Below are 4,084 nucleotides of genomic sequence, written 5' to 3' on the forward strand. Positions count from 1 at the left end.
TGATTTGCTGACTTGAGAAGAATGGCATCCGTCTGAGGAACTGAGGGAGGGGACCATAGGTCTCTGCTGGGTTCTTCAGGGGCTGCATAGAGCAGACCAGCTGGGGGGGGGGGCGGAGTCTGGAGAAGTACAGTTGCTTCTTTTTTGCTACCATGCTTATTGTTGGGGTTCAGTGGCTACATGATCCCACTACTCCTTGCAGCCACTTTCTATAAAGGGTGAGGCAGGGGCTGGGGGAACACATGCAGCACTGTTACATTGCTCCTGAAGTTTCCCCCTGCAGGGCAGCATGGTCCTTGTACTTGGTAATGTGGGTGCTCTACTGGGTAAGCCACCACCCACCCAGTCCAAGAGAAGGCTTACTAAGGGGCAGGAAAGTGCTTCTTTTTCATGCATGTAACCCAGGTTTGAGTCCCCAATGCATCACACAAGAACACTATGATACTGCAAGCAGCTTCAGTACTATAGTGTGTGTGTGTGTGTGTGTGTGTGTGTGTGTGTGTGTGTCTGTCTGTCTGTCTCCTTCTAACTGAAAAAAGTTGATCCAGAACAGTGAAGCCCCAGCAGTGACAAAAAAAAAAAAAAAAAAAAAAAAACAGCTGTGGCCTGGGAAATGGCACAGTGGCTTAAGTGTTAGATTTGGAAGCATGAGGTCCCAAGTCCCAAGTCCCCCTGTCCAGTCCCTGAATGATGCTGGCATGTGCCAGAATGATGCTGTGGTTCTCCATCTCCTTTTCCTCTTTCTCATGTTGATAGACGAATCTTGCAAAGATTACTAATTTGGAGTCCAGGTGGTGTGTTCAGCACCTAGTTGAGTGTACGGGGTACCAAGCACAAAGACCTGGGTTCAAGCTCCCAGTCCTCACCTTAAGTGGGGAGCTTCATGATCAGTGAAAGAGTGTTGCAGGTGTCTCTCTTCCTCTATCTCTTCTCCTTCAATTTCTTTCTGTCTCTACCAATAAAAAAGAAAAAGAAAAAAAAAAGACTTCCAGTTGTGATAAATTCATGGTGCAGGCACAAAACTAAAGTGATAACCCTGATGGCAACAGATAAATAAATAAACATATAAATATTGATAATTTCTCTCTCTCTCTCTCTCTCCCTCTCTCTCTCCCTCTGTGTGTGTGTGTGTGTGTGTGTTACCAGGGGCTTGACTGAGGGCTTCCCAGGGTTATTTGATATTCTCTGCAAGAGAGAGAGAGAGAGAGAGAGAGAGAGAGAAGAGAAGAGAAGAGATACCACGGCACCACTCCATCATCCCATGGAGTTCCTCTGGTGTTGTCACGATGCTTCCATGCAACTGGAAGGAGCTCAGACCCAGGGTGCCGAGGAAACATACATAGTAAGGCCCTGCCTGAGTGGGTGGGTTATCTCTCCATCTCTGGAACACATGTGTTTTTGCCTGCTGGTGTGACACAATGGAATGACTCCACCATTTTGAAGTCTTCCCCTGGTACCCTGTATGGTACTCCCAAGGGATGCTGGGGGCTGGAATCTGGTCTTTGAGCTCAATAAAGTGTGTGCTCTTTTGCTTGAGCTCCCTCCTGGCCTGAGGAATAATTCACAAAGGATGAAAAATTGACCAAAGAGGAGTGCAGTGAGAGGTCCAGGCTTAGTCACATTAGTGATGATCTGTTGAAAAGTTAAAATGAGGATCTTTGTTTGAATCACTTTTTTTGTGTTTCCACACAACCCTTTCCCCAGCAGGTCCTGTTTCCTTACATAAGAGTTAAGTGCTGCTCCCTGTGGGTGGGAAGGTGTATGTAAGACTCTCAGCCCCACCTCTCAGAAGGAAGAGTGGGTGCTAGACTCCCTGCTAAGCTGCTTAGTGGGCTTGCCCCACCCTGTTTAAAGAGCCTTTGTGTCCTGGGGAAGGTAGAATTCAGCACAGCTTTCTTGCTTCTTGGGAGGAAAATGCTAGAAAGACAGTAGGGCTGCTCCAGGTACCGGCTCTAAATAGGCAGGTTTGGGGGTTGTTTGTAACTGGTAACAGGAGCCTTGGTTCTTGGCAGTCTCCAGACTAAGGACAACCTTACAATCTGTGTGCTCGGCTTGCTCCCTCTTTTCTCATTTTATAATTATTTGATTTTTCTTTAAATTCTTTAAATCATTTTTTAAAATACTTATTTATTCCCTTTTGTTGCCCTTGTTTTATTGTTGTAGTTATTATTGTTGTTACTATTGGTCTCGTCATTGTTGGATAGGACAGAGAGAAACGGAGAGAGGAGGAGAAGACAGAGAGGGGGAGAGAAAGAGAGACACCTTCAGGCTTGCTTCATGGCCTGTGAAGCGACTCCCCTGCAGGTGGGGAGCCAGGGGCTCAAACTGGGATCCTTAGGCTGGTCTCTGTGCTTCCCACCACGTGTGCTTAACCCACTGTGCTACCGCCCAACTCCCTTGATTTGTGTTTGAGGTAACTTTGGTTTACAAAAGTACACGTGTGTACTTAAACACAAATATATATATATATCTTCTTTTTCTGCCAAGGCTTTGTCCTTGTATGATTCCTCTTTCTCCGTCTCTCTGTTTCTCTGTCTGTCTGCCTCTCTCTCATCATTGCCAGAGCTTTATGGCATCAGTCTGACTTTTTCAGATAGAGAGAGGGAAAAACACCACAATATCAAAGTTTCCCCTGATGTGGTGGAGCTAGGGACTGAACTTGAGGGGTGCACAGGATAAAGCTGGGGGTGCTATCCAAGTTTGCTGTGTTGCCAGCCATCGTGTTTCTTTATGTATGTACACATGAATGAAATGTAGATGTTTATCTTTCACCATAATTTGTTTTTCACTGAGGATAAGACAAGCTAAGGCTCTGAGCCAAGGAAGCTTTTTCTGCCGAGGGCCACTAGGATACTTATAACATTATTCACAGGTCATACAAAATACTGAACTTAAAAATTAGCATTTAGGTCTAGGGAGACAGCATAATTGTTTTGCAAAAGACTTTCATGGCTGAGACACTGAGGTCCAAGGTTCAGTCCTGCCACCATCATAAGCCAGTGTTGAGCAGTGCTCTGGTAAAATAAATAAATACATATTATAAAATAAAATAAATAAATTAGCACTTAATATTGCCATGGGAAAAAAATCGTAGATTGTTTTGAATTCCAAGTCGTACTTGTAGTTGCCTTTGGCAGGTGCAGACCAAATGATTTCACCGCCATGTATACACAGATGTCCTCCACCCCTGCTAGGTCTACCTAACTTGTCACAAATGGCAGGATTTCCAGACTGGGAACAAGTAAGGGAGGTTAGAAAACTGACCCCAAGGAACATAGTCAAAAAAGGCCTGCTTAGAGCTTCCTTTGGAGAGACCTTGGGTTCAAAGATTATCTCTCTTCTGCTTCTAGAGTCTTTCCTCCTAGGAAATTCATAGAGACATATATTTGCTCCCCTGCAACCAGAACGCTCCAATGAGTGTCCTTTCTCTAAAACCTCATGACTGCACACCTGAGACTTACATAATGCAATGCCACCTCAATTTAGAAAATATGTGGAAAACTGGGAAATGTTATGCATGTACAAACTACTGTATTTACTGTCGACTGTAAAACATTAATCGCCCAATAATTAAAAAAAGAAAAGAAAAGAAAAGAAAAGGCTGGGGAAAAGAATCCATGGTAGGCACATGCTTCGTATGCTTGTGCAGATTCATTTTATCCTCCAGCAGACCATAACTTCAGTGAAGGCAGATGTAGGTCTGCTCTGCAACATAATTATTGTAGTAGATTTTTATTTTTTTGTATGCCTTTGCTGCTCCCTCCTCCCCTGTTCTCATTTTCCTTCTGTTCCTCCTACCTAGTTTGCAGTACAAGCAATACTTTGCAAAGTTTAGCTTGCAAATGCATTATGTGGGCATCAGGCTAACATGTAGGTTTGGATTCAGCAGTCTGCATTTCTGCCATGTTCGCAAAGGTGATATTTGTATTGGTGACACCTATAAGCGTCCTGGAGCTCTCTCTCATCCTTTGTAATTGCAATTTTAGCGGATTCGCTTAGCCTCTGAGCAGCTGTGAGAATCACGCCCCCGACGCACATTTGTGATAGTTCATTAAAGGGTAATTACGGCAGGGGCGGGGCCATC

The 4,084-nt window shown here is 44.5% G+C and overlaps 1 long non-coding RNA gene across 1 annotated transcript in view; it reads left to right on the forward strand.

Annotated features, from left to right (window-relative positions):
- The window catches only part of LOC132537461 (uncharacterized), a 317,125-nt gene that overhangs the window by 40,674 nt on the left and 272,367 nt on the right, over window positions 1-4,084 (forward strand). The gene's annotated exons all lie outside the window — the stretch shown is intronic.

This window comes from Erinaceus europaeus, chromosome 3 (assembly GCF_950295315.1).
Source record: "Erinaceus europaeus chromosome 3, mEriEur2.1, whole genome shotgun sequence".
Lineage (NCBI taxonomy): Eukaryota > Metazoa > Chordata > Mammalia > Eulipotyphla > Erinaceidae > Erinaceus > Erinaceus europaeus.